The sequence below is a fragment of the Sorex araneus genome, chromosome 6, assembly GCF_027595985.1.
Source record: "Sorex araneus isolate mSorAra2 chromosome 6, mSorAra2.pri, whole genome shotgun sequence".
In the NCBI taxonomy this organism is placed as follows: domain Eukaryota; kingdom Metazoa; phylum Chordata; class Mammalia; order Eulipotyphla; family Soricidae; genus Sorex; species Sorex araneus.
The window spans coordinates 54,305,849-54,323,237 of record NC_073307.1 but is presented as its reverse complement, the minus strand read 5'-3'; the positions used below and the strand labels follow the sequence as shown (position 1 = coordinate 54,323,237).

At 60.1% G+C, this 17,389-nt stretch overlaps 1 protein-coding gene across 1 annotated transcript in view; it reads left to right on the top strand.

Moving 5' to 3' along the window:
- Positions 1-5,917: 5,917 nt before the first annotated feature.
- The window catches only part of APBA2 (amyloid beta precursor protein binding family A member 2), a 74,451-nt gene continuing 62,979 nt past the window's right edge, over positions 5,918-17,389 (top strand). Inside the window, exon 1 of the mRNA XM_055141298.1 lies at positions 5,918-6,071. The gene's annotated coding sequence lies outside the window, so the exon portion shown is untranslated. The remainder of the gene's footprint in view (positions 6,072-17,389) is intronic.

Here is a 17,389-nt window from a genome sequence, read left to right as displayed (position 1 = left end):
CGGGAGAGGACCTTGGGCATGGGTGTGTTCATGATCACTCCTGGCCCCAGTGGGAACCGTCGAGCCTCCACACACTCTGGTGGGGACGAAAGGGGTTCCTGCCCCTGGGGGAAGGAGGGGTTCGTGCTGCCCCAGCAGGGAAAGCAGGAACGAAGGAAACAGAGGTCAGCTGGAGAAAGACCTGAAGTTCAGTGCCCCTGTGAAGACCCGGGAGGGTCACTCCCTGCTCCTCCTGGAGGCCTGCTGTCCTGGGGCTCAGCGATGTAAGGAGAAAGGACACTCTGCACCCAGAGAGACAGGATAGTGGACACAGCACCACAGCCCGGCTGGGTTCCATCCCAGCTACCACATAAGGTCCCCAACCCCTGGCATGAGTAAGCACAGACCAGGAATAAGCCTCAAAACCAAAAAGAAAAAGAATGTGTAGCAGAATCAGCTGTAACTGAGGGTCCGAGGATAGCCCAGGGGTTCATGTGTCTGCCTTGCTTGCCGCCGACCCTGGTTCAATCCCTGGCAGGGCATAGGATCCCCAGAACACCGCCAGGAGTGAACTCTGAGCACAGAGTTGGGAGTAAGCCCTAAGCACTGTGAGGAGTGATCTCTGAGCACAGAACCAGGAGTTAGCCCTGAGCACCACTGTTTGTGGCCTTCAAAAACGAAAAGAAGGGGCTGGAGCAATAGCACAGTGGGTAAGGCGTTTGCCTTGCACGCGGCCGACCTGGGTGGGTTTGATTCCCAGCATCCCATATGGTCCCCTGAACACTGCTAGGAGTAATTCCTGAGTGCATGAGCCAGGAGTAAACCCTGTGAATCACCGGGTGTGACCCCCCACCCCAAAAAAGAGAAAAAACAGAAAACAAAGCACTCTATGGGATGATTGAAATTGTGTCCAAAGTCCCCACAGAGAACATTTATGCCCTGGTCAGGAAGACAGAGAAGCAACAAAAAGCATTTTGGAGTATTTCCACTGAGATCTAGCCATGCCCCACAGCACACATCTTCCGACTGCAAGGACCCAGCCAGTTCCACAGGCAATGGAGGGTCAGGAACTAATCCGGAGCGGGGGGGAGCCCTGCCCATGTGCTCTGTGAAACCCTAATTATTTCAGCAGCTCTGGATGACTCCACTTGCTCTCACCTCCCCCTGCACACGGCTGTTGCATGCTGGGAAACAGGACAGTGCCCACACTATTTAGCTGCCGGTGTTTGGGGCAGCTAAAGATGAGAGACCAAGACCATGTCGGGTCCGACAGACATGGAGGAGTGAGGCAGAGTGAAGCCTATAGGCGTGGCTCTCCTAGCACCCCCAGCCCCGCTGTGTCTCCTCCCATCCCCAGCCCTGCTGTAGCATCTCCAATCTCTCCCCAGCTCCTCTTGGTCAAGAGGCACAAGCTAGATCTGGCCCTGCTGATGTCCCTCAGACCAGCTGAACCCTGGATGTGCCCTCGTGTGCCTCATGCATGTACAAATGCCACTACTGAGGCTTCCCCAGTGGCCAGCTCCTGGCCACGCACACACACATATACACACATGCATGGGTGCACATACACATGCACACACACATGCATACACATGCCCTGCGCAGACACATTCATATGCACAGACACAGACATGCATGCACACATGCATACACACAGACATGTACACATGCACGCACACACATAGAGACACAAATGGGTGCACATACACATGCACACACATGCCCTGCACAGACACATTCATATGCACAGACACAGACATGCATGCACAAATGCATACACACAGACATGTACACATGCACGCACACACACATAGAGGCACAAACATATGCACACACACTGTTCCTTCTGCATTGACACCTAGGAGAGGAACTCTTGAGCTTCACAGGCATGCACGCACACATGCACAAACACATGCACGCACACAGGCACACATACACGCATACACATTCCTGCACAGACACATATGCATATGCACTTATGCACAGACACACACAGAGACAGGCGTGCATGCACACAAACACAGACACACGTGCACATACACACACATGCACACACATACTCCCTTATGCATTGACAACTGGGAGAGGAACTTGTGAGCTTCATTCTTTTATATTTTTTGGGGGAGGTATGAGCCCCCCTTAGTGCTCAGGACCTACTCCTGACTGTGTTCAGGGATCACTCCCAGCAGTGCCAGGGATTGAACCCAGGTTAGTGGTGTGTGTCCGGGAAATGGTGCTGGCACTGAGCCTGTAATTCCTGAACGCAGGTGTAGGTGGCAGTAGTGATCTAAGTACCGGCAAGAGGGTGCCTGGGTCAGAGGGTTTACTCCTCCCCAACCAGCACCCACTGTGGAAAAAGGGACCCATGACTCCAGATGTCCATTACTATCCAGAGGGTTACAGCCAGACCAGAATGATAATCTTTAAGTTTTGTCTTGGGGGTCAGAATGATAGTACAGTGGGCAGGGCACTTGCCTTGCGTTGGCTGACCCACGTTCTATCCCCAGCCCTCCACGTGGTCCCCGGGCCGCCCAGACCAGTTCCCAAGTGCAGAGCCAAGAGTAAGCTCTGAGCACCACCGGATGTGGCTAAACTAAAAAAAATTGTCTTTGGAAAGATAATAAGACACACTAGGGGACAGCGGGCAAGGCCCCGCCCTGAGTGCGGGCAGGTGGGAACTGTGAGCCCTGGGCAGTGTGGGCTGAGTGGAGCCCGCAGCACTGCTGTTTTTGGTCCCGGCTCCAAGGCAATATTCCGGACTCACCACAGCGCGTGTGGGAGACCACAACTACTGGGGTACCTCAGAATCACATGTGAGCGCAGACCCCCGGGCACACTGGTCCACACCCATGTGAACACTGTGGTTCCCACAGGAACCTCGGCAAGCACCTCGAAAGGAGGGTGGGCCTAGGGAGCACAGCTCCAGGTGTGAGAGCACCAGGGCCAAGAGTGCGAATACCGCAGCCGAGGGCACAGTGTCTGCGCCTAGTGTGCAAGCGCCACAGCTGAGTGTGCAAATACTGCAGCTAAGGGCACCATGTCAGCTCTGGGTGAGCCCTGGGCATCAGTGCCAATAGAGGGGAGCGGAAACTTCCTAATCTGAAAAGACTACAGGCAGCGTCTGTCCATCCTGTCCATCAGCTGCCCTGCGGGGGAGACCCCTGATGTCAGTTTCTTGGGTCCTTCCAGAGCTTGACACAGGTGTGTTTGTGAGTATCAATATGCATGTACATGGTCAGCACACACCATAGACATGTGATCATATGTGTGTACATGTGGTTGCACACATACAGATCACCACATACACTCGTGTTCCATCTACTTATGTGTGTAATCATGTGCACACAACAATCATACACATACCCACATGTGTGATTGTATTATACCTGTGTATACTCTTAGGCGCACATGTATCATAATAAGACATATGTGTGCATGATTGTATTATTCTTGTGAATTATCTTATATACACGTGTGTGATAACATGAATTATATGCACACTTGTCATTACCATGTATGTCACAGGCAAGTATGGCCATCCTAGACACATGTACCTGTATCATAAGTATCATATATGTCATGCATGTGTATGACCACAACATGGATGCATGTGTCACACACCACACATGATCGCTACATGATCATATGTCACACATATGAAGGTCGCCATCACACACATGTATATTATAAACACACTCATCCAGTGTATGATTGGTGATACAAGTCACACACATGGTCACATACATGCATATGCTATTGTGTATGCACAGGTGGCCATCGATGGCGTCATGAATGAGAATGCCACAAGCATGCTGCCCTCTACGTCTGCATCCTGCTTTTTGTTCTCCAGCTCAGCAAATCTTCCTTGTTGGTCCATCACCTGCTTATGCCTTTCAAGGCCACAGAGTGTGGTGGTGCTGGTAGGGGCTCCTGTTGGAACTGTTCGGCAGGGGTGAGGGGGGAGAGGGCCATCTGCAGCCATGCCCTGCAAGAACAGCTCCGCACTGCACTGTCGTCCCATTGTTCATCGATTTGCTTGAACGGCTATTTGGTTTTTATTTCTGATTTGGAGCGGGGTGGGCCATACTGCGCAGTGCTCAGGGCTGACTCCTGGCTCTGTGTTCAGGGACCATTCCTGGCGGTGCTTGGGGGTCCATGTGGGGTGCTGGGGATTAAACTGGAGTCTGTCTCTGCCCCGTAAATCTCTCTGGCCCATGGCTATTTGGAGCACCAGTGAGGCGGGAGTATGGGACCTCCTGGAACCGGGATCTTCTGTCAGAGCATCTTGAGCATCCTGGTAGCAGGGATCCAACACTGTGTCTGAGATGCACCCATTTGCAGTTCCAGGTTGAGCTGCTCTGTAACTACCATTTCCCCGGGCCCTTGGGCTCCTGAGATCGTGTTCTTGGCCTCTGCCTGGCCAAGTCGGGGCAGTTAGGTGCACCTAAATTTACATTCTATCATCAACAAGAAGGACATCTCAGATGCTTAAAAGCCACATGAATTTCCTTGCCTATGAAATGTCTGTGGTATCTTTGCCCGGTCCTTTCTCTTGCGTACTTTTTTTCCTTTCCTGGATCTATTTCTAGCTGCCATCTAGATATCAGGGAAATGAACTCCCTCCCCCCCCCCCCACACTTTTTTTCCGGCTACATCTGTTGATTTTGCTATGTAGCTATCCCTCTAAAGTCAAACCTAGTCATCTTTGTACTTTCTTTTGGGGGGGGGGGGATGGAAGGCAAACCATGCTCAGGGGCCCAGAGCCAGAATTGGCTCACCAGACTTGGGGTCTGGGGGTCCTCAGGACTGGGGCCGCAGGAGTTAGTGCTGCTGGGGCCATTTGCTGCCCAGGGCCACCAGAACACGTTGGGGGACCTCATGGTTCTGGGGCTTGGACCTGGCCCCGCCCCCCCATCTTTGTACCTTACGGCGGTTCTGCTCTGTGGAATGACTAGAAGCCCTTCTCGGCACCCATATTCTTGAGTCGTTGCAGCTAGAGGTGTCCGGGGCTAGTGCAAGCCAGTGACTGTGTGAGCTGAGCCACTGGGACTCATGGGGACACCAGTGCTGACCCAAAGATCTTCTGTCCCTGGCGAATTGTTGTTGGCGAGAGGGGACCCTGGAGCACTCGGGCTCTGTCTGTACCCCCAGGCACAGCATCAGAGGCTTGTCTCCTGCAAAGGTGTGGGCGCTCCTGGGAAACCTGACTGACCCCACCGGGTGTAGCCAAAGGCTGAGACATTCACCTCCACGCTCGGCCTCGCGGGCTCCCGAAACAGGTCAACCGTGGGCCTGGACTGAGCCGGGTATCCCCACAGCGCCCAGAAGGCGCGCCCCTGTCTCCCTGGAGCCCCCCTCCCCCAGGGGACAGCGCTGGACCAGGCGCCCTTCACCTGTTCCGCCCGCCCAGGACTCACAGAACCCGGGCGCGCCCCCACCCCCACCCCCAGCGGGGCCGCCGACCCACTTCCAGAGCCCCAGGTGCGCTCATCGATGGGCCCCAGAGGTCACCGACCCAGAGGGCACCTTTGTCCTCGAGTCCCCGGGGAGCCCGTGGGCCGAGGGGCCCGTCCCCGCGTGCCGTGCGGTGCCGAGTGGGGAAAAGGGGGTCGCGGGGCGCGGGAAGGGATGCGGCGCCCGGGGTCGTGTAGGGCGGGGGGCGCGGGGAGAGATGCAGAGCGCGGGGAGGGATGCGAGCGCAGGGCTGTGTAGGGCGGGGGTCGCGCGGAGGGCTGCGAGGCGCGGGGAGGGATGCGGCGCGCGGGGCCGTGTAGGGCGGGGGACGAGGGGAGAGATGCGGGGCGCGGGGAGGGATGCGGGGCGCGGGGTCGTCAGGGCGGGGGGCGCGGGGAGGGATGCGGGGCGCGGAGCCGTAAGGAGCGGGGGGCGCGGGCGCCGTGCAGGGGGCGGGGCGGGGGGCCGCGTGCGCCCGGAGGGGCGGCCCTGCGTGCCGTACGCGCGTCCGGGGCGCGCCCGCCGCATCCAGCTTCCCGGGCTGGGCCGTGCGCGGCTCGCGCGGGCTCACAAAGGGCTGCGGCGCCAGCCCCGCGCGCGGTCTCGGGCCCCGGCGGGCGGCTCCGCTCCCGGGCCAGGTAAGCGGGGGGGTGGGGTCCGCGGCGGGGTCCGCGGCGGCCGCGGCCGGGTGGGGTCCGGGGAGCCCCGCGCCGCCCCCCTCTCGCAGCGCGCGGACGCGGCCGGGCCGAGCATCCCCGGGCTCGGCGCCCCCTCCTCCCCGGGTCCCCGCGGACTCGTCTGGGCGCGGCCACCCAGCCCCCCGCGCCGCCGGGCGTCCACTCCAGACTTTGGGGGCGCTTCTGCCCCAGTCTCCGTGCCTGTGCCGAGGCCCAAAGGGAGAAAGTCGGCGCGGAACCCGCCCGCTGCGCGGCGGGGTGGTCGCCCCAACCCCGGCGGCCGGCGCGAGGCGCGGACCTGCCCCCTGGCCCGGTGCTGGCCAGCCGCACCCCTGCGGCTCTGGCCCCAGCGCCCCGTTGCCGGCAGGAACCCCCCGGGGAGTGGCAGCCGAGGCCGGGGCCGCCTTGGCCAGCCTCGCCCAGGCCCCATCGGCCGCGGACACTGCGGTGGCCGCGGCCCAACTTTGTCTTTGCTCGCGGGCGGGAGGGAGAGATTCGGGCTGCAGCGCCCCGCGGGCCTGGACCCCCTACTGTGCCGCCGCCGCCCCCACCCCGAAACCGGCCAGCCCTTTGGGGACACTCCGCCCTGCAGACCGAGCTTGCACCCCCTTCCTTTCTGGGTCCGCCCGCGGTCTTAGAAACAACAGGGCTTGAGAAAACGGGGACAGAGTGGAGGGTCGCAGGTGCGACTTTCCCACGCATTTGGGGCGCCCGGCAGGTGCGCAGCGCCCCCGAGCTCCTCCTCCTTGTGCACTGGGAACGTGGGTCCCTCTGCTGAGTTAGAAGGTGGGGGGGACAGTGACCACCGCGCAGAGGACACCATCCAGAGTCCCCGCCGATGCCCCTGCTCTTCTGGAGGTCCCATCTACGGGCAGATGGAGAAGGGTCTTCTCGTGGAGGGGGGAGGGCAGATGGGGGATGGTGGCGGCCATGGGGTGAGGGACAGGGGTTGGGGTGGCCTTCACAGGTGACCTGTTGGGTAGTGGAGCCCTTGGGCATCTTCCCAGGGTATATCTCCTCGGGGTGCAGGGACCCCTCCCCCACCGCCTCCATCCCTCTCTGAGGGTCTGGAGCTTCTTCAGAATGAAGCAGATGGTGTGTGCGTGCGTGCATGTGTGAGTGAGAAGGGGGGTGGGCACTGGCACGGCAGCCTGAAGCCAGTGATGCCCCACTTCTGACTCTCCCCCCTTTGCTTACTTGCTTCTAGGGGCGCCCCCAGGTCCCCCAAGACTGGGGCTTCTTAACCTGTTTGCATAACCGCCCTTGGAGCCGGCTGGACCCACTCTGTGTGTGTGTGTGTGTGTGTGTGTGTGTGTGTGTTTTAAAGGACATATTAGTTTCACAAGAATAATTGGTGGCGACAGATTGTGAACTGGAGACACAGAAACCGTCCAATTTGCCAACCTCGCTAAGAAATGCATGACAAAAATAAAAGGGAACTGTCAAAGATGCCCGTGGCGCCCCGGGAAGCCGAGAGGGAGTGCAAACACCTCCGAGTTTCCTAGACACAGCCAAGAACTGTGGGGACGGACGGACACCCTGTTGGGGCAGAGTCCAGGGGCTCCGTCCTCCAGGCCTCACCTCCCCTGTCACCCCCCACCCCGTGCTCCGCCCTGTCCCTGTCCCAGCAGCTCCACAGGTGAGCACTGCTGCCCCCCAGCAGGAGACCAGCCCCCAAACTAATCGGCAGCCCCCCCTCCAGAGAGCATGTGAGGGAGCCTGGGGGGGGGGGGAGAGAGGCCCGGCCGGGGTGGCGGGGCATGTGCTCTGCGGGCAGATGCTCTGGCTCCGGCCCCCTTCACGCGTCCCCTGCCCACTCCGTGTGGCACCCGGCCCAGAGCTGGCTGCCGGCACTGGCTGACTCAGCGGCCGTGGGCACTGTCTGCTCCTGCGTCCTCGTGCCCTTCCTGCCAGGCCCCAGGGTGCCCAGGGGTGATGGCGACCTTGAGGTCCTGTTGGAGGCGCCCGCCTGGATGCCCCACTTCCCGGGTGGGGCAGGGGCACCTTGACATGGGAGTTGGGATTTGGGTGCCTGCTGCAGGTTCCCCCAGGCGGGCCTGGTCCTGCCAGCTCTGGGCGTTCTTGGGTGCCTCAGCCACCCAGGGATGTCCCAGCCTGGCCCCACCTGGCACTTTGTTCTTGGACCTTCAGCTCACCCAGGAGGGTCCCAGCTGCTCACTATCAGCTCCCTCCTCTAGACCTCACATGGGCTCAGCCCACCCCAGGGCCTGGACATCTGCCGCTCTGGTGCTCTGAGGAAGCCCCCAGGCTGGCTGGGGTTGGCCTGGGTTTTCCTGCCCGTGCCATCACCCTGCCTTCTTGTGTTTCTTTCTCAGTTCCCAGCCCTCAGTCACCTGGTTTGGGGCCAAACCCGGTGGGGGGCCTGCCTTGTCCCCTCTGTATCGGCAACCCGGCACCCCATGAGGGCTGCTGGTGGCATGAGCAGATGAACAAACGAATGAATGAGACTGCAGGAGCCTTCCTTGGGCTAAGCCCCAGGGAGCCAGTCTCACTGCAGGGGTCCCGAGCACCCTCTTGTGCTCGGAGCAGGTGGGCGGGAAGCGGTATGGGATTTTAGGGTTCGGGTCAGTTTCAGGGTCTCTCCTTGGCTGTGGGCAGCTGCACTCCTAGTGCCCTCTCAGGCTTCCTGACTGTGTGTTGGGTGGGGGTCTCAGTCCTGCCCCTGGCCTCAGGCCCCGTGTGGTTGACATGTTGGGAAGGAGCCACTCCAGGCCCAGCTCCTTCTTGTCCTCCTGCAGCTGGACATCTTGAGACTGGCTGGGTGCCTTAGGGCAGACCGGCACCTTGAGGCTCCCAGCCACCCTGTGGCCGACTTTCCCTTCCAGAAGGTTCCTCCACACCTGGCCTCCTTCCTGCCTGTGTTCTTGGCTTTTCCAGGGAGGTGCGCTGGTTTTGATGATGATTATTAATTGAGCTAATGTGATTATTATATAACTGACTAATTTGTGCGGGGCAGACGTGGGGAGCCACACACAACAGTGCTCAGGGACTTGCCCCTGGCTGAGTGCTCGCTTGGAGGCCATCCCTGGGACCGCCTTCTTTTGTTTTAATTCTTTTTGCTTTTGGGGGGCCACACCCAGCAGTGCTGGGGGCTTCCTACGGGCTCTGTGCTCAGAATTCACTCCTGGTGGGGCTCAGGGGACCATCTGGGGTGCCAGGGATTGAACCTGGGTGGGCTGTCTGCAAGGCAGGCCTCTCCCTGCTGTCTATCGCTCGGACCCCTGTTTTATTTTAAATCCCTCCCCTTTCTCCTCTTCCCTCCATGGTTGGTGGTGGTCTCTGGGGGCAGTGGGTCGTGCCCACCCTGGGCTGGGTCTCCGAGGTTTGCGCTGCAGCTCTGGAGCTGGCACCTGTGCTGACCGCCTCATGTGCCCTGCCAGGATGGTGGCACCCCCTGCTTTCTGCACTGCTCACACACTCCTAGCCAGGCCGGGCCAGGAGCAGCCTCGTGAGCTGCAGGTCAGGTGGCCGAGCTCCCGGCATGGTGCTGGGCACGTGCTGGGCTCCGGGAACGGGACTCGCGGCCTGGGACTCTCAGCCCACGCGCTGTCCCTCCAGGTCAGCAGAAGGAGGGTGGGAGAGAGGGTGGGAGTTGGGGCTGAGGAGGTGCATCCTGACTGGCTCTGCCCTTCAGTGCAGGGCCCTTGGGGAGTCACTGACCCTCGGGGTCTGTCTTGCGTCTGTCAGGCCATCAGCGTGTCCCCATTTTGATTTGGGGGTCACACCCGGCGGTGCTCAGGCAGCTGAGGGTGGTGCTGGGGGTTGGACTGGAGTCACCCTCACCCCTCACCCTTCACCCCTCCTTACTGTTTCCCGTCCTGCTTCTCTGGCTGCAAGGCACAGATTAGGTCCAGTTCTGGACTGCGGGGGGGGGCATCGGGGGTGCCTGGGGGTGGCCATGCCTTCTTCTTTCTTGGTCAGACTTGCCAGGTGCCACCAGCAGAGCCACCTGGCCGGGCGTTGCTCTGTCCCCTGGCAATGGAAGAAAGGACCGTGTGTGGCAGAGGGGCTGCTGCCCAGTGAAGGTGGGAGACGGGGGGCTGGTTTTGCTGGCTTCCATTTTTCCTTTTGGGGGCATACTTAGGCACAGCCCCAGCTCAGCATCTTGGGGGCCCCAGTGGCCTGAGCTGGCACTGTGTCCCTGGCCCAGAAGATGCTTCTGGGGGGAGCCAGACTCCGGTCTCTTCGAGGAGTGGCTGCGCGTGAGTCGCGTCCCTGTGTGGCCAGGACCCAGGTTTGTGCTGGACGACAGCAAAGGGGCTTTGCCCTCCCCAGGAGAGCCCAGCCTGTAGCGCTTTCGGGGGTGGGCAGACACCTCTCTGGTAGTGCTCAGGGGGCCCTGGGTTGCTCCGGCCAATACTTGGACAACAGGGCTGGGTGGCGCAGTGCTTGGGGCTGCTCCGGCAGCCAGGGCCGGCCCGGCACTCGGGACGCGTCCTGGGGGTCACACTGGGAGTGTTTTCTCGGAGGGGCCTTTTCAGTGGGGGGACGGCACTCAGGCTACGTCTCCCTCGGGTGCTGGGGCCCCCTGTGCAGTGAGGGGCCTACGGTGTGGGGGATCAAGCTCAGGGCTGCATGCGTGCCAGGCCTGCAACCCCCCACCTCCCATAGCCTTGCAGACCCCTTTCCCGACACTCAGGTCCCCCCACAGTCCCTGGGGTCAGCCCTGAGCACGGCCCGGGCGTGTGGCTGGCAGTGACAGCTTGTCACTTGTCTGTGGGTTGGGTTCAGGCAGGGTTGGAGGGCTGGGTTGGGGGCAGAGCAGGGGTTTGGGGGGTCCAGGGAGTTGGGGTGGGGATTCTGTCCTGTTCTGGAAGCTTTGTGGGGTCTTCGCATTTCCTCGCCCTGAGATCCACCACGTTTGCTTCCGAGGTACCGAAGCCCCTTCTGAAGCCCCCTCCCTCTCTCTCCCTCTATCTCCACCCCCCCTCTCTCTCTCCCTCCCTCTCCACCCCTCTCTTTCTCCCTCCCTCTCTGTCCCTCTCTCTCTCCCTGTCTGTCCCTCTCTGTCTCCCTCTCTCTCTGTCCCTCTCTCTCTCCCTGTCTGTCCCTCTCTGTCTCCCTCTCTCTCTGTCCCTCTCTCTCTCCCTCCCCCTCTCTCACCCTCTCTGCCCCTGTCCTTCTTTCTTTCTCCCTTTCTTTCTCCTTCTTTCTTTCTCCGTCTCTGCCCTTCTGTCTCTGTCCCTGTCTCTGTTCTTCTCGCTCCCTCTCCCCCTTCCTCCCCCCTCTCTTTCTCTCCCCCTCTCTCTTTCCCTCTCTTTGGCAGGGGGTCCCCACTTTCCTGCCCCGGACCCAAAGACCCTCTCCCGCCGCCATGATGCCCGGATGGCTGTTCGGGCCTCTGCCAGCTCCGAGCCATGGGGTGCTGGGGATTGAAACTGGGGGTCCCGGGGGCAAAGCCCTTTGAGCCGTCTCCCTGCACCCCTGCTAGGAGATCAGCCAGGCTTCTCCTGAGGGAGGCAGAGGGTGCAGAGGGTTGCTGGGGGAGACAGTGTGTATGTGTGTGCGTCTGTGTGTTCCCGTGTGTCTGTGTGTTTGTGTGTCTGTATATCTGTGTGTGTCTCTGTGTCTATTTATTAGTGTGTATATCTGTGCGTCTGTGTGTGTCTATATATGTCTCTATATATGTCTGTATATCTGTGTGTGTGAATGTGTGTATGTATCTGTGTGTTTGTGTGTATTTACCTGTGTGCCTGTGGGTGTCTATGTCTGTATGTGTGTGTCTCTGTGTCTGTGTGTGTGTCCATGTGTGTCTGTGGTGTCTGTGTGTGTCTTTGTGCCTGTGTATGTGTGTCTGTATGTGTGTGTCTGAGTCTCTGTGTGTTTGTCTGTGTCTCTGTGTGTCTGTGTGTCTCTGTGTGTGTTTGTGTGTCTATATGTATCTGTGTGTGGGTGTGTCTGTGTGTTGGTGTGTGTCTGTGTGTCTGTGTGATGCTCGCCTGACTCAGATGCCAGCCCTTACCTGGGCATTCCTGCTGGTTCTGGCCGGAGGCAGCTGCCGCTGTCTGGGGTCCCAGTGCTGACAGAGGGTTTGACCCGGTGTTTGATCCCCAGTATCTCATACGGTTCCCAGGCCCAGCAGGCTGCAGAGCCAGGAGTGAGCCCGAGTACCGCTTGGTGTGGCCCAAAGACCAAAACCCAAAACACCAAATACCCCAAATGGGTCCCTTCCCCACCCTCCCTTTTCTCCCTGTCTCCCTCCCTCCCCCCCCCCCCCGGCTGTGGGGTTCACAGGCTTGCACCTGGCCGCCGGCTCCCTGGGGTCTGCACCCCTTTCCCTGCGCTGCTCATGAGCATGCTCATGGGGGTCAGGCTCTAGCTCGGGGTCAGTCAAGGCTGTGTTCTGTGTATGCGCCCATGGTCATCGGGGTCACAGCCTGGCGACCTGGGGGGACTTGCTTGGGCCACGCCCCTCCATGGGGCCTCCACACACCTGGTGTGCCATGGCTGGAATTTGCTTATAGCACTGGGGCCTCGCAGCAGAGCTGCAGGATCATGCTGGGCACATGTGGGACCCCAGGGAGTTGGAATCACGACCAGATGGTGTGTAAGACTGGCACTTCGAGCACTGTGCGACTCCTCCAGAGCCCCTCGAGTGGATGGCAGTCCACGGGGAGCCTGTCCACGGCCGGAGAGGGGGGTCCGTTGTGTCGCCAGGCCGGTGTGTAGTGCCGAGGGGGAGCCGGGCGTCGGCCTGCCACCTGTTCTGGGGCACAGGCGTCGGCGCTGTTTCTTGCTCTGGAAACTGGGAGCTGAAGTCGAGTCAGACCCAGAGCCCCAGACTGCGTCTCTGGAGCTTCTGAGTTAATTGCGTTTCATGCTCTGGCCGGGGTCACAGGCTGGACTGCGCTTAGCGGGCAGGGCTGCCGCGCTGGCCCTGGGAGGGACGGCCTGAGGCTCCAGCTGTGGGCCTTCGCGTGGGACCCCAGAGCCTTCCCAGTGGCTCACGTTGGGGGCGGGACAGGGGACGTGGACACCGGAGACAAAGGGTCCTGGGCCCTGTCCCCGTCCCCTGCGGCGGCCTCACTGCACTGCTCACCGCTGAGTCCTTTGATGGCGAGACTCTGGGCTGGCCCGGGGCCCGGGCACCCCTGTTCTCCTGAACCCCTCAGCAGAGAGCCCCCTGCTCCTCGCCTTCCCTCCCTCTCTCCTCTTCCCCTCCCTCCTCCCTCCTCCCTCCTCCCTCCCTTCCCCTCCTTCCCTCTTCCCTTCTCTCCCCCTCCCTCCCTCTCTCCTCCCTCCCTTTTTATTCCCCTCCTTCCCTCCCTCCTTCCTTCCTCCCCTCCCTCTCCCTCCCCCTCTCCCCCTCCCCTCTCTCCTTCCCTCCCTCTTCATTCTTCCCTCTCTCCCCTCCCTTCCCTAATCCCTTCCCCTCCCTCCCTCCCCTCTCTCCTTCCCTCCCTCTTCATCCCTCCCTCTCTCTCCTCCCTTCCCTAATCCCTACCCCTCCCTCCCTACCTCCCTCCCTCTCTGCCTCCCTTCTATCTTCTCTCCCTCCTTCCACCCTTCCTTCCTTCCACCCTTCCTTCCTTCCTTCCTTCCTTCCTTCCTTCCTTCCTTCCTTCCTTCCTTCCTTCCTTCCTTCCTTCCTTCCTTCCTTCCTTCCTTCCTTCCTGTCTCATCTCATTTTCCGACCCCACTGGAGCTGGAAGCCCTGTGGTGGCATCAGAGCTGTGTCAGAGTCTGGGGGGACAGCGCACCGTGGGTGGGGGCAGATCGTGAGCCCTGCTCTGGGACAGTCCCAGCCCCCAGGCCACCAGCAGCCCTGGAGCAGGAGGACCAGGCACAGGGGTTGGGGGCCAGCCGAGAGGTTGGCGCTGGGTCATGCAGTCACCGCTAGCCACTGGGAGGGGCCTCTGATGTGCTGTGGTCAGTAGCCGGCCCACAGCATGGATGCTCCCGGCTGCCCTCGGGAGATGCCCCCAAGGAGGGACATTCAGCAGGACCAAGGAGCGGCCCCGTCGCTCTCTCCATCATGGTGTTGGTCTGTCTCTTCCCGAGGGCGACACTTCCAGCTCTCCGTTAGCCCAGAATGGGAGGCCCAGAGCCACCGGGCAGGGCTCCGAGAGTGGGCCAGACTGAGAGCACAGCGGGGAGGATTCCATCCCAGTACCCATATGGTCCCCCAAGCACCACCAGGAGCAATTCCTGAGTGCAGAGCCAGCATAAGCCCCGAGCACTGCCGGGTGTGACCCCCAAACTAAAGAGCAGACTTTGCACGGGCCGATCGTGGCTCAGTCCATGGTTCTCTAAACTCCCGGGTGCAGCCCTGGAGGCTCCCGGTCATTTTTGGGGTGGTCCCAGGGTCCCAGCACCACATCCTCAGGCCTTTGCACCACTCCAGCCAGCTCTGTTGGCCCATAGTCACCAGGAGTGGCCCTGGGCCCCCCGCGCACCCCCCAGTAAAGAGTCACCCTTGATACTGGAGAGATAGTTGGAGCGACTGTCCAGCGGGGAGGGTGCGTGCCTTCCACCCGGCTTCCCAGGTGACCAAAAGCAAGACAAAATGTCGCCGAGATCTGGCAATAAAGCATCAACATCTCTCTTGAAGTTTTGAGCCCAAATTCTTTTGTTTTTTGTTTCGAGGCCACGCCTGGCAGTGCTCAGGGCTGACTCCTGGCTCTGCACTCAGGAATCACTCCTGGTGGTGCTCAGGAGACCCTGTGGGATGCCGGGGATCGATCCTGGGTCGGCCACGTGCAGTCAAGCATCCTCCCCGCTTGGCCCCCTGGTTTGGCCCCGGGACTTATTTATGGGTTTTGATGTACATACAGTTGCTGCACCTTTGCCATCACCAGCGTGACCCCAAACACGTGAGGTGCTGTTCTCCCATGTCCCCCGCCAGCTTGTTGGGACCCCCCCCAACACCCTTCAGGCTCTGCTTGCCCACTGGGCTCTGTCTGAACTCAGGCTTTGTCTCTCGCTCCCTGCCCGGAGCAAGAGCACCCCCACATCTGTCTCCTTCCTGACGCCCATCACTTCGCACGACACCCTCCAGCTCTGTCCAGCCTGCAGCGGACAGTGGGGGGCCCTCGCCCTCCCGCACCCCCTGCTGAGTCCACACCGCTGCACTGCCAGTCCGCCCTCTCGCCAGGCGCTTGGGCAGTTTCCACGTCAGCTATTGGGGGGCACCCAGAGATGTCCCCTCCCCATGTTCACAGGGAGCCTTTGCTTAAAGGCATTATCGTCCCGTGTGCTTGCTGAGGGGCTGGAGAGAGCGTTTCATGGCACGCCCTGGCGGCGGTGGCCCCCGACCAAACCCAGACAACAGGGACACGCTGAGAGTGGACCTGGCCCAGGGATTCGGTTTTCTCCTTTGGAGGAGTAAAGTAGCCGCCTGCTGCTTTGAGAATCGTGGCCTGCCCACTCAGCCCCTCCCTGGCGGGGTGGCCGGGGGGGGGCTCACGCTCAGCTGCTTTCAGGGCAGAGCCCTCATGGGCAGAAGCAAGCGGAGGGCAAAGGCTTTCTCCATTCCCGGCTAATGTCTTCCGAGTCTGGTTTGGGGTGAATTCTGGCTTTTTTGGTTCTAGGCCAGACAAGCGGGGGCTGAGGGCGAGGTGAATCCTCATCACGGGGAGTCAGCGTGGCCAGGCACCCCGGAACCAGGGGGGCCACGTGCACAAACCCGGGGACTCATGCCAGGCTCTGCCCTCACCATCTGCCCTAGCCTCTTGGCTGTGAGCTTCCTAGACTCCGCGGGCGTGTGGGCGGCTGCCCCATCTGTCCACCTTCCCCGTTTCCTGGGACTCACTTGGGACCACCTCTTGGATATTTTTGGTTTGGGGTTTTATTTTTTCCCCTCAGGGGAGCACACACTCGTTGACGCTCAGGGCTTCATTCCTGGCTCTCAGGGGTCACTGCTGGCGGGGCTCAGGAGGCCCTGTGGGGTGCTGGGGCTCAAACGAGGGTCACTGTGCCCCAGAAAAGTGCCCTCCCCGCCGTGCTGTTCCCGCCCACGCGGCCTTTCTGTTCAGTGATGGGCCGGGCTTCGCAGCCTTTCCTGGAAGATTTTGGACTCTGTCTCACAAATTACACGGGGCCTAGAAATTTCCGACGAGCTTTGATCGGTGTAAGAATCACAGCTCGGCTGTCATGGACTGGTGGGTCTCCACCGTGTTTTATGACCTGGGGAGAAAGATTATTTTGAGAAAGTTGAGATTGTTCCTTTGTTTACTTTTTTTCTTTTGAGGTGGGGGTGGGGAAAGCCACACCTGGCCATGCTCAGGGCTTCCTCCTGGCTCTGTGCTCAGGCCTCACTCCCGGCGGGACTCAGGACCTATGGGGTCAGCTGCATCTCGTACCCTCCCCACTGTCCTGCTGTGTCCTCAAGACCCCACGTTTGACCCTCAGCAGTGCATGGTCCTGAGCACTGGCCGATGTGGCCCCGGGTGGTTCCCAGCACTGCAGGGTCTGAGCAAGAACCGTCACTGTATCAATGTATGTATAGGATGTATCACTGTCATCCTGTTTGTCAGTTTACTGGAGCCGGCACCAGTAATGTCTCAATTACACTCAGCCCTGAGATTTTAGCAGCCTCTCCTTACTCGTCTTTCCCAACGATTGGAGGCTCTCTCAGGGTCAGGGAAGTGAGACCTATTGTTACTGTTTTTGGCATAATGAATATGCCACAGGTATCTTGCTAGGCTCTGCTGTATGGGCAGGATACTTTCGGTAGCTTGCCGGGCTCTCCGGGAGGTATGTATATATCTTTTACTGAATTTGAGATATGAATACACCATGGGGAGCTTGCAAGCAAGGCTCTCCCGTGGGGGCAATAGACTTTTTTTTTTTTGCTTTTTGGGTCATACCCGGCGATGCACAGGGGTTACTCCTGGCTCTGCACTCAGGAATTACCTCTGGCCGTGCTCAGGGGACCATATGGGATGCTGGGAATCAAACCCGGGTTGACCGCATGCAAGGCAAACGCCCTACCCGCTGTGCTATCGCTCCAGCCCCAGGAGGGCAATAGACTCTTGTTAGCTTGTCAGGCTCTCCAAGAGGGGGAACAAGGCTACTAGATGTCATGTGGCTGCTTTGCGGCCTCGCGCTTCCGGGAGCTTGGTCTTATAGTCTCTGGATGTTGGCCGTTGGTGGAATTACACGGCGCCGGGGTCAGTTTGTGGGTGTGGCTGCCATGCTACTGGAAAATGGAGGGTCTGGGTGGAGAAGGCCCAGTCCCAATCCGAGCAGGCTTGGAGATCTCAGTCCCGGGTCCCGCACACCTTGGTTCCTCTGCCGGTCCATATGGTATGGACCGT